The sequence below is a fragment of the Molossus molossus genome, unplaced genomic scaffold, assembly GCF_014108415.1.
Source record: "Molossus molossus isolate mMolMol1 unplaced genomic scaffold, mMolMol1.p scaffold_m16_p_12, whole genome shotgun sequence".
In the NCBI taxonomy this organism is placed as follows: Eukaryota; Metazoa; Chordata; class Mammalia; order Chiroptera; family Molossidae; genus Molossus; species Molossus molossus.
Genome location: NW_023425347.1, coordinates 29,872,456 through 29,884,712, shown reverse-complemented (window position 1 = coordinate 29,884,712; position 12,257 = coordinate 29,872,456). Strand labels below are relative to the sequence as shown.

Here is a 12,257-nt window from a genome sequence, read left to right as displayed (position 1 = left end):
ATGCTTGGTAGTTGTACCCGCAGGTGAGCGGCAGGAGTCGGTGCTCATCCTTGGCTGCCTGGCGGGTGGAGGTTGACTCCAGGTAAGGGAGTCAGAAGGGGGGCTATCCTTTCTTCTGTGCAGGACGATCCATCCGAGAGGGCTGGCGTGGACCCCTCCAACATGGGTGTTACACTCTCCAGGACAACTCTCGGGTCTGGAGGAGCACTGAGCAGGGACCTGGCAGCCTCCCTTCCATGGGCCACCCCCACACTGCGATGACCACGCCTCCCCTTTGTTCTTCCACCCCCTCCTGGCAGAGCCTCCTTCTCCCTGTGGCCCTCTTTCCCTCCTACTCTGCTTCCTGGCTTTATTCCTCCCTGGCTTCCTGTCACACTAACCTCTTTGTCTCCTCTCCCCATTCCTCAAATGACATTTTTTGGTGCCCTCTGTAAGCTCAAAGCTGCCTGCCAGGGCCTCCTCCTCCTCATCTCTTCTGTCTTCAAAAACGCACTTCATCTGGATTTAAAGTTTCCTCCAGCACTTTGTTCTGTGTGCCCAGGTGGCGGGAGGGGCCCCCCTCCCCGTGGGGGCTCAGCTGTCCTGAGGCTTCCGAGGGGCAGTCTGGTCAGGCCTGGCTGCCAGCTGTAGCCCTGGGTTTTGTTCCACACCGTACCCCTCCTTTGCTCTCCAGGAATACGTCAAAACTCACAGTGCCCACTGTGACCCCTTAGAGGGTTTGGTCAGCTCCGGAGTGGATTCCGTTGGATGACATTCTCTCGATACCCAAGGTCAAATTAGGGGGCCAGTACACACAAAAGTCCACTCAATAACACAAGATAATATATTTGAATGAGAAACCTATGTCCCCAAGTCAACCTCGGGGCCACAGTCTCCTCTCCAGGGCTGTCACCTCTGAGCCTCCACTTTAGCCGGTGGCTCCCCCAGCAGCATGTGGGCAGCCTGGCCTTCCGACCTCATCCTGCGCCACGGTTCTGCTTCCAGGAGCTGAGTAGCAGCCTCCCTTGGCATATTCCACCCCCTACCTGCAGTGAGGTCATGAATTTTGTAGGTTTAAGCTCCTCCTTAGTGGAGAAAAAGCAATCAAGGCATTTAAAACTTAAGGTCTCTTCAGAGAGAGAGAACCAGAGGTCACCCCGGCAGAAGGCAGTATATTTTGTGTGGAAAGCAAACAAGGTCCCACTCCCTGCCTTCTGCATTCTCTGCCTGCCTCTTCCGGTGGGGATTCAAGGTGCCCCTTTACCCTCTGAGCTCGGCCCCCCTTTTCCCCAGGGCCAAGCTCTGAGTATTTCCGACGGCCCCAGGCCACAGGGAGCGGAGGTGACAGTGTCATTTAAAGGGCGTGCAACATGAGAGAGGCTTGTTCTGCTCTTTCTCTGCCCACTTCTGTTCTGGCAGCCCACTTCAGGACCCAGCCCGTCTTCTGCCCCTCAGCCCACACGCACCGGACCTCCGCCGCTGCCCCACCTCAGTGCCAGCCCAGTGGCTCCGTTTCTGGGTTTGGGCTGGATTCATCTTCAAAGCTTCAAAAAGAGTGAGAAGAAAATTCTCTCTCCAATTCCTGACCCAGAGAAGGAGCTCAGGAAATAGGAACCCAGAGCTTCTAAGAGCCCTTAAGCAAGGTGTCAGGGGTAGGTGGAGGGTAGTGGGGAGAGGCAGAGTAGAGGGGGCTGGCTGGCAGGTGCCCAGTGATAAGGCCAGCCAAGGGCTGGGAGCTGGGAGCTTCCCCTTTGGGGCTGGACACTCCAGGTCTGCCCCACTGAGCTCCTCCCCAGGCCCTGGGACCCTCTCATCTTCACTCCTGTCGTTTCTTTTTCCTCTCTGCTGCAGTTTTCTCCTTTCTCCTCCTGTAAGACCAGCTACACATTTCCTGGGAGGCCTTCCCACCCATCCCTCCCAGAGGCCGGGGCGCTTTCTGCTGCACCAGCCTTCGCTCACATTCCCGGGAGAGCACTTGACAGCCTGTACGTGTCTACACGTCTCTCCCTCTGCCGTTTCATTCACCCACGTACGCGTTCGTGCTTCATGTGCTGAGGGCCTACTGTACGCCAGGAAGTGGTCTGGCGCTGGTGGGGACAGACCTGACTCCTAGAGCTGCCAGGGAGTTCACAGGCTGAGGGAGCAGGGACTTCGGGAGCAGGGACAAGATGGCAAATGTTTTGAAAAGGGAAATCAGGGTGCTATGGGAGGTATATAACAGGGAGGGGTGCTTTAACTTGGGTCAGGGGTGAGACAGCGAAGGTTTCCCTAAAGATGGAACATTTCAGCTGAAACCTGAAGAATGAGGAAGTCATGGCCAGGAAGACAGGCAGGGGTGTGTGTGTGTGTGTGTGTGTGTGTGTGCACGCGTGTGCGTGCGTGTGTGCGTGAATGTGTGTTGTGCCAGGTGGGAGGAACCCAAGCAGAGCCAATAGCCAGTGAAGGGAAATAGGCTGGAGAGTCAGGTAGGAAAAGGCGGTGGAAGACCAGAGATCACGTTCTGTGCCAGCTCCAGAAGGGGAGGGTCTCTGACATATTTGTTTTTGTAGTCCAGGGGCCCTGCAGAGTAACAGGTGCTCAAGAAATGTTTATTGAACAAATAAAGAAATGAAAACATGTTAGCTTAAAGAAACAGTATTTAAACAGGACATGGGAATATGAAAAATGAAACAAAACCGCGCCTTAAGGCCAGCTGTGTCACCATGAGGGCCATTTCAACTGTAGCTGGGAGCCCCGGAAGCAGCCCATCCATCCGGCCGGCCCAAGGACGGGTTCGTAATGAACACATGTGGCATGATTTGTGCTGGTCAGATTTAGCCAGACAAGTGTGCCATTTATCCAAAACAGGCCTATGTGGAGCCAGTGGGAGGAATCTAAGTGACATCTGCCAGGCTGGGACTTTACACCGCAGGGGAGTCCAGCACACAGAGACCCAGCCAGGGGCTGTCTTGATGCCACTCATCGGACAGGGGGACTCTCTGCTACTCCCACAGCCCTGTGGACTTCAGGCAATCAATGTGTCTTAGAGATATGGACGACCCTAGAAATCAGCTGCCCGGCCCTAATTTTACAGATGAGACACTGAAGCCAGAGAGGTTGGGTGACTTACCCTAAGTTAGTGGCAGGACCAGACCCGGTCTCCTGAGTCTATATTCAGTCCACTTATTAGCACATTTAAAGGGAAGAAAGGAGGAAGGGAGAGGACAGAAGAATAGAAGGGAGAGAGGAAGAGAAGAAACTGCATTGCGGCCATTTCATGCAGACTAAAACAAAGAGCAGAAGTCCACAGCCCAGGGCGACTAGGAAATACAGTGCCTTGTGACATGCTCCTCACCTGAGCTAAGGCGACATGGTGAAAGGCAATGAGTGACAGTGCGATGCTCATCTCTCCACAGCTGAGGGCTCAGTCTCTGCGAGGAGTTTGCACCTCATAGATCTGGATGCCATTGTCTGCAGTAGAGATCACACATTTCCCTGCTTAACCAGTGGCTGGGAGCTGGGATCTGGGACAAAATAGCCAAAGTCTGAGTCCTTGCTTTTGCATTATTTTTGAGTATCTCTTCTCACCTTCTTTCTAGCAACAGAACTCCTGATTTTTTTTAGCTGGCACATGGCTGCCTGGAATAAAGACTACACTTCCCAGCTCCCTGTGGCTAAGAGTTGCTTCTGTGACTAAGTTCTGATCAAGGCATGGAAGCAGAGGGACCAGCTTTAGGAAGTCAATAAAAGCAATGATTCTCTATCTGGGGAGACCCCCCCCCCAAGGGGCATCTGGCAACATTTGGGGACATTTCTGTCATACCTAGGAAGGAGGAAGTTATACTGGCACCTACTGGGTGGAGGCCAAGGCCAACATCCTACAATACACAGGACAACCCCACAACAATAAATTATCTGTTCCCAAATGCCCAAGTGCCAAGACCGAGAAACCTGCCTTAAAGGTAGGGGCATGCTCAACTTGCTCCTTCCTCCAGACCACTGGCTGCGGTCTGAGCTGCCACCTTTGACCATGAGGCGGGAACCACATGTTGAAGATGGTGAAGCAACAAGCTAGGAGGAGTCTGGAACCCAGATGTGCCTGAAGCTGCCCTATCAGCTGTGGACGGCTCACTTCCAGACTTTGTGACCTAAAACAAAATGAAGTTTTCATTGATTTAAACCTCTGTTGCTTTGGGTTTTCTGTCACTACCTGATACAACTTCCTCTTATTCCATCTCCATTCCCTTCAACATCAGTGAGCATCTGCCCACCCATCTCTTGCTCCTGGTCTTTGCAGTCCTTTGTTGCTCTGAGGTTTCACCTCCAGATTTACTCTATAGCTATATCCATCCATCCTCAGCTTGATCTACTTTAAATTCTGACACTTGCTCCAAGATCCATCTTATTGCAGTTCTAAGACTATCAGGGCCTGCTCCTTCCAGAGTCGAGCCAATCAGGTTCTATCTAGTCCTAAGACTGTGCTGTATCAATTGAGTTCTAAATATTCCTTTGTAACCCAGTTTGCAATACGCAGCCACGTTCTCCCAAACTGGGTGCTATCTCTAATGACCGGTGTATGGTGTGGGTGCCAGCCCAGCAGAGCAGAGACTTGACCAATGGACCCCGGCCCTTACAGGCACTACCAGCTGGGTATCAGCTCTGATCATGTTGTAGCTGAAGAATTAATCCATTCACCTATGCATCCATGAATTCTTTCAACACCTGCATAAGTCATGTTCAAGTTCTAGCACAGAATCTGCTATGACAATACCTGGAGGTCTTTCCATTTATCATCATTGTTTACCACAGGCTTAAAAATGACAAACCCTTGGCTACCAAGTAGGACTTCGCAGTGAAACAGGGGGGAAAGGCCAGCCCCTCTCTTTGTGCTCCCTCATTGCTTGTGGTGGAGAAGATGTTAATTAGGCCTTTCCTTTCTGGGATTTTAAAGTCTGCTACTGGGAAGCCGCGAACAAAGCCATAGTGACCCCACCACTATACAAATGACTTCACAGTGTCATTATGTAATCACACTGTCAGGGATACAAAAGTAAATCACTTGTATTCAAGGGCAGATATTCCAGAACAAGAAGGGGAATTTCAGCCAGCATATTTGCTACTGCTTCAGATTGTCTACTTGACATCTTGAAGATGTAATAAAATGCACAGAATGAATCATTTCAAGGGGAAAGTAGGCGAGAACCAAAGAATAGTAAAACAAAGAGCATCCCGGTCAGCCTCCAGATCCCTCAGATGGGCCATTTAGACACTGTACATTGGACTGCTCAGCCTCTATTTCCTGGCCTGGCCTATCTTCTTCACACCCCTAGTCTGTGTGCTCACTCTGCCCAGCGTTTCTTTATATCAAGTTGGCTCTAGGTTCGATGGCCCTTTCCAAATGCAGCCTTCTCCCTAATTACCCCCTCCGAATGTGAACTCTCTCTCTCCCTGGAAGTCCCATACCACCGCACCCATCTCACCTGCAAACCTTTGTACCTTGCACCCCAGTTGTGTACCTGCCATCATTTCTATTTGGCTGTAAGCCAGGCACATGTCTTTTTTCTTTGTATGTCAATTAGACCCTCAATCACTGCTTGCTGGAGAGATTAAGTCATAGGAAAACACCAAGTACAAATTAATTGGGATGTAATAGTCTTCCTGACCCTCAACCCCATTTGATTCAGCCTGCACACCATTCCCTGAATTAATCATCCTAAAGCATGTCCACTCTCACGCCAAAAAAACTAGTAGCTATTGCATTAAATCCGCTCACCTCTTCTTGAATCAAACCTGCCCCGACTCCCGTTGCCACTTCTGTCCTCAACCCTTCCTCCCAACCTTATCTCCCTCGTCCCCTCCTGTACTACCATTAGGACCCATTTGTCCCTCTGTTCTACCTTAATGTTTACATTTCTTCATCCTGGAAAATTTTCTTTTCCTTCCCCTATTCCCATATTGCCACCTAGTATAGTCTGGTTATTGGCTTGGCTGAAACTCGGCACTAAGGTATTTTTTAGAATGAAAAAAGCCATCATTTAAATGCTGTGAGTAGATTTTGCCTGGCAAGAAGTAAGTCTTCATAAGTCCTTTAGGGGTGGATGTCACTTTTGTTTTGGGAAATGATGTAGTTGGAGATGGATGAAAATAAGAATCCAACTAAGGTTCTTGAGGAGAGAACTCGGAGGAAATCATGAAGCTGAAAGTAGATGTTTTCAGTCTGAGGAGCTGAGTGTTCTGTTTGGTAGCAGACATGCTGTCTATGGTCAAGCAGGAGTAGGACAGGGAGGTAGAGAATGTTTCTTGGGTTGCAACAAATTTAGCTGATGCTGTATCTGAATTTTGGGTTGTTCCTGCAGAATGTGGGATTTCTTTACTGAGAGCTGCTTGCTAATAACAGCAAAAAGTTGTTACATACTTACCACGTGCCAGGACTGAGATAAAATTTTGCAAAGATTAATTCCTGTAATCCTCACAATTTTAGGATTTTTCAGATGAGTAAAAAGAAGGCTCTGAGAAATTAATAACCACGTCTTGCAAATAAGAGGCAGAGCCAAGATGTGAACACCAGGAGTCCGACTCCCCAACCTACGCTCCTGACGTCTGCCAGAGTTTTTTTGTTTTTGTTTTTTAATTTCATCCTTTTAAAATTTCTTTTTTGGGTTATATTTTATAATTAGCATAGTAGTAAGCGCTTATTATTTGGGAGTACAAACTCAAAAACATTTTACTGGTAGGGTTATCCAATCACATTTTGCCACTTTTTATATGCTATCTTGCATTATTTGCTTATTGCTTTATATTCATAAATCACATTTCTCTCAAGGAATTTGAATTGTACCTTAAAATTCCACTCTGTCTCCCACAGTAGGCCCAATTGTATCCTCCTTAAATACTCAATGAATTGAATTAAACTGGTTCTCCAACTACCTTCTCCCTCTGGAACAAAGCAAAGCTGGTAAAAATATAATAGATTTCTAGATCTTCTGGGGAAGGTCGAAGTTGCTTCCAAGCACTGCAAATTGAAAAACATCGTAGCTTAAAAATAATTTTCCTGTACAAACATGAAAAGTATCATTGCAGACTCCCAGCGGTGTGTAGTGGATTTGAACTTTAAAACACCAAAATGAAGTAGTGTTTAATTTAGAGTTCTGCTGTCCAGGGAACTCAGAACTGCAGATGGGCAGAGATCGCCCACTCATCAGTGGTTATAGTCCATGCTTTGCCTCCCTCTGTCGGCAGGAAAGATGCAGTCATTTTTTTTTACTTGCCGGAATGCTTGATTCCAGTTGTGTAATGGCTGCTGTTTACTCTATAGACTGCCTGAGAAAATTCAGCTCTCAGATTTAGCAAAGGGGAAAACAAAACCTACTGGTTATTTCTCCTCAGGTGGCAACTAAATACACATTTTCATTCCTTTTACATACTAACATTACTGCCTCTGAAGCCAGACTCACTATAAACCTCTGTCAGACAACACATGTAGCCCTTGTTCCGATGTGGCTTTCCCAGTCTTCTAATTGTAGGATGTGAAAAGTACAACCTTGATTGCTCACCAAGTTTGTCACACAAGCCTGGTTTTCCCACACTGTCTGATGACCCTGTATTTGGTAATGTTTTCCATGACATAAGGGGTTTGGTCTCAACTAGTGATAGGAATTAAATAGCTTAAATTCTGTTTGTTTGATTCATTCATTCAGTGGAATTAAGGACACAGATACCTTTCCTTGGCATGAGGATTCTTTCCCAGCTCCCCTTGCCAAAACTTTTCTCCAAGTCTGAGTCATTACTTACTCATCTCAATGAGTCATCACTGGAGAGTGACTCTACCATCTCCAAGTCAAATGGCTCCCTATGGTATTCCTACAGGGGCACTGAGCATTTCTCTTCCCCAGTTCTGTCACGTGTAATCCCAAGGACCAGTGAATATTCTGACATGCCACCAGTGCCTGGCACATTGCAGAGTTCAATAGAAATTTGTTTAAATGAGTATGCTTTAAAGTCATATCCTATTTTAAGGGCTAATTTTGTACGTGTGAGAATTCCTCTATGCATGTGAAGACATGAGTTTTGTTTTCTTAACCTTAAAGGGAACATATCAATGCTAAACATAAAATGCATGTTGTCAAGGAAGTTTATTTCTATGAAGGTGGAATGAAACAGGCAGGCCTGGCAGCAATCAGGTCCCTGCCGCTTACAGTTTGGAGAGGCAACCCTTCAAGGGCAGGTTTGCTTACTGCTTGCTGTAAAATAGTGGGTCCCCCAACCTTAGCATTTCTATCCTGTAATGCAACTCATTTTGTGTGCAAGCATACACCTGGGTCCATTTGCTTGGTTTCTGTGAGAACGAGTTCAGGGAACCAACACAAATATGTGGACCCGCTGACTACTGCTTTTGCTCTTTCATCTCTGATCCAGTAGTCTTGTGCATTCTGTTGCATCCATGAAACTGTGACAAGCTGACATGTTAGCCCACAGGGAGGGTAAAATCTCAGATTCTTCACAGTTGTTGACACTTACTACTAGTCCCTACACAATGTATTTAACATCTTTTTTTTGGCGGTAGCTTCCCTTCTTTATAAAGGGGACAATAGTACCTGGTCATAGTATTGTTCTGGGGTTAAATTAAATAAGAATGTAAAGATACCCAGGGCACTAAGATCTTCCTAGGAGCTCCCTTTCCCTCTTTGGAACACGGACCGAGACTGCTTTGATGCCTGGTGACGCTGGGCAGCGAGGAAAGGCGCGGACCACGGGCTGGGCTGGGCTGGACTGACCCCGGCTCGGCGCAGAACCGGGCAGTGGACCAGGCTGCAGAGTGCGCCCAGCGGCAGCGCCGCAGTTCCTACGCAGGCGGGGCTCGGAAACGGCGAACTGATTGCAGCGGGAGACGAGGGATTTTGTCTTGCGGCAGTGGTTGCCTAGCAACCACGCAGTTTTTATTTGGATTGCCTATTTCCAGTGGCTTCAAGGTTCTACAGTTGGGGATTCCTGGGGCTCTGATGAGCACCCCGCCTCCGAAATCACTCCTCTGATTCGTGGTGACCGCGCCGTTCGGTGCGGGCTCTGGCTTCGCCGCCCAACACCCCCGGGAACCCCCGCGGCCGCCCGCATGCCCCTGACGGCCCCACGCGTGCAGTCCCCTCCTGGCGGCCGCCCACGCAGCCGCGTGCTCCGGAAGCGCGGGCTCGGGGCGACTGCGCGGCGCCCACGGGGCCGCTCCCGGCGCCTGGACGAGGTCTCGGCGGAGGCTGGGGCGCGGGCGCGTCGCCCCTCTCAGTCCACCAGAGCCCGGATGCCTCCGAAATTCGGCTCTGGGTCTGCGGGGAGCGAAATGCAACCCAAACCCCGTTTTCTCGAGCCCCGCGCAAATAAACACTCACAAGCACGCACACAGACGTCGCCGCGGCCCGCGCTCGTAGGGGCGGGTTTTGGCCGCCGGCGGCCAAGGAAGAACCCGGGACCGCGCGCGGGGCCGCCGCTCGGGATCGGCCGCTAGAGGTGCGACGTACGTGCCCGGCGTTCCCCGCCCGGCTTAACGGCGCAACGGCCGGCCTGCGCCCGCATCGCCGGGCCGGAGAGAGCCGGTAGGCGGGGCCGGGGCGGGAGGGGGCCGGGGAGGCAGAGCGCGGACGGGATCCGTCCTGCGCGGCTGGGAACGGCGCTCGGCGGTCTAGAGAGCGGCTGCGGCTGTCCTCAGGCCGCCAGCCGGGACCGCGGCTCGCGTGCGCTCTCCGCTCGCGGAGCCGCCGACCGCGTTGGAGGCGGCCGCGGGGGGCGGCCCGGCGGCTGCCTGCGGCCCAGGTTTGGTGGCGGCTGCCCCGGCTGGCCGTGGTGTGGCCTCAGCGACAGGAACGGACCGCCAAGGGGTATCGGAAGGCCGCGGAGCCGTCGCCTCTGGCTTAATATAGCAGATGCGCGGAGGCTCCAACAGGTGGCTCCGTGGCGCAATGGATAGCGCATTGGACTTCTAGAGGCTGAAGGCATTCAAAGGTTCCGGGTTCGAGTCCCGGCGGAGTCGTAACCTTTTCCCCTCGCAGTTTGTTTTCTATCTCTGCCATTTCTCTCTTTCTCTTTTTCCTAAACAGTTTAACTCACTTCCCATTCCCTGATCTCTCTCCTCGGCATTCGGCTTCTGCGGCCCCTTTACTGATAGTGAATCTCGCGGGATCCGCAGCACCCCAGCTGGCCCGGTGTGGTGCCCCGGGCCTGGGCACAGCCAGATGGGAATCAGATCCAGGAACGGGCACGAGCGGCCCCGGGCGACGGCGGCGGAGCGAGGCCTCGCGGTTTTGGCCTTAGAGGCGAGTGCGGGGATGGCCCGGGTCTCGGGTGTCCTGGGAGAGCTGTCCCCACGTCCCTGGGGTGAAACCCCCTTGCCCAGAGCGCGACCGTGGCTGCTAGGGAGGGGCGAGGGAAGGCCGAGAAAACGCATCTAGCCCCTGTGCTGCTCTGTGCCGGCTGACCGCCTCTTTCTCCCCGAAGGCTTCCAGATTGCCCCTTACCGGAAATCCCCGTGGGATCCTGTCAGAAATGCAGATTTCTGGGCGTCACTCTGAGGCTGTAATTCAATCTGTAAGGGGCGGGGCTCAGCATCTGTATTTCTGATAAGAATATCCGCTCCCCTTTCTTTGATTCCAGTGCAGAGGTCCGAGGTCCACTCTGCCTGTCACTTCCTCCGGGCAGAGATGACTTCTTCTTAACTCATAGCTTTACACAAGGTTAGGATTCCGTCTCACTAAATACGAATAAATGAATGAATGAGTGGAATTTTAAAAATTCATTGTAACAAATTTAATTCATGCAAAAAAAAAAAAATCAAAAATCCCAAAATTATGGAGAAAGGTACAGAGAAAAGTAAACATCCTTGCTGTTCCTATATCCCAGCCTTGCAAGCCTGCCTATAAGCCATTAGTGAAAATAGTTTCTTGGAAATATTTTCAGATTTTATGCACATGTCAGCATTTTTATATCTATTGTCTGGCTGTGTGCTTATTGATGTCAGTGACATAGGTGATACACAATTGGTAGTATACTATACTTGCTCTTTCTATTAAGGCAGGTGGAGCTACCTTGTTTTATTGTACATATGTATCATAGAGATTTAACAGCCCCCAATAGTTTAACATTTAACATCCAATATTTTCCTATTACAACAATGCTTCAGTGAACATCCTTGTTCTTACATGATTGTACACAAGCTCGAGTATTATATTCCTAGAAAGTTGAATTGCTGGGTCAAAGGTTTGTTTGTGCATTCTTTGATAGGGGTTGCCAAATTGCTTTTATAGAGATTTTATAGAGAGTACCATTTTACTCTCACCAGCAATGTGTGCAGGTTCCCATTTCCCCACAGCCCACATGTTATCAAACAGGTGAAAAAAGATTTCTAGATGTAGTTTCAATTCATGTCTTTTATTATGAATGAAGAAGAGCATCTTTACATACATAGAATAATTTGTATTTCCTTTTTGTGATATATCTGCTGTGATTTTTTTTTTTACTTTTGCTATTGCATCATTTCTTTTAATTATTTTTTTCTTTATTGGTTTTAGAGAGAGAGGGAGAGAGAGGGAGAGAGGGATAGAAATATCGATGAGAGAGAACATCGATTGGCCGCCTCCTGCATGCCCCCACCGGGGACTGGGCCCACAACTTGGGCATGTGCCCTGACAGGGAATCAAATCAGCGACCTCTTGGTGCATGGGTCGACGCTCAACCACTGAGCCACACCAGCCGGGCTCATTGGTCATTTTCTTATTGATTTGTAGTTCTTTTTTTTTTTTTTTTTTTTAATCCTCACCTGAGGACATTTTTCCATTTTTTGTTCAGGTAGAGCGGGAGGGAGAGAGAGGAACAGAGAGAGAGAGAGAGAGAGAAACATCGACATGAAAGGGACACATCGAGTGGCTGCCACCCGCACGACCAGGGCCGGGGACAAACTGCAACCGAGGTACATGCCCTTAGCGGGAACCGAACCCGGGTCTCTCAGGACCGCAGGCTGACGCTCTAACCGCTGAGCCAAACCGGCCAGGGCTGTAGTTCTTTATATATAAAGGAAACCAGCCTTTCATGATTTTGTAATAATTATTCTTTTTCAGGTTATTTGTCTTTTGGTTTTGTTTATGGTATTTTATTTCATTTTATATTTTTGTCACTGAAATTCATATATTTGGATTTATGAATTTTTTCTTTTATGGCTTCTAGGTCTGGGGTTATACTGCCTTCATATTATTAAATAATTTCATATTTCATTTTAGTGCTCATAGTTTTATACTTAATCTTTACTTCATCCGGAATGT

General features: G+C 49.4%; 1 non-coding gene across 1 annotated transcript; it reads left to right on the top strand.

The window, feature by feature from the left end:
• The first annotated feature begins 9,891 nt into the window (after positions 1-9,891).
• On the top strand, positions 9,892-9,976 carry TRNAR-UCU. The gene is given in 2 exon segments: positions 9,892-9,928; positions 9,941-9,976. It is a non-coding gene; the product is annotated as a tRNA-Arg (tRNA).
• The last annotated feature ends 2,281 nt before the right edge of the window (positions 9,977-12,257 follow it).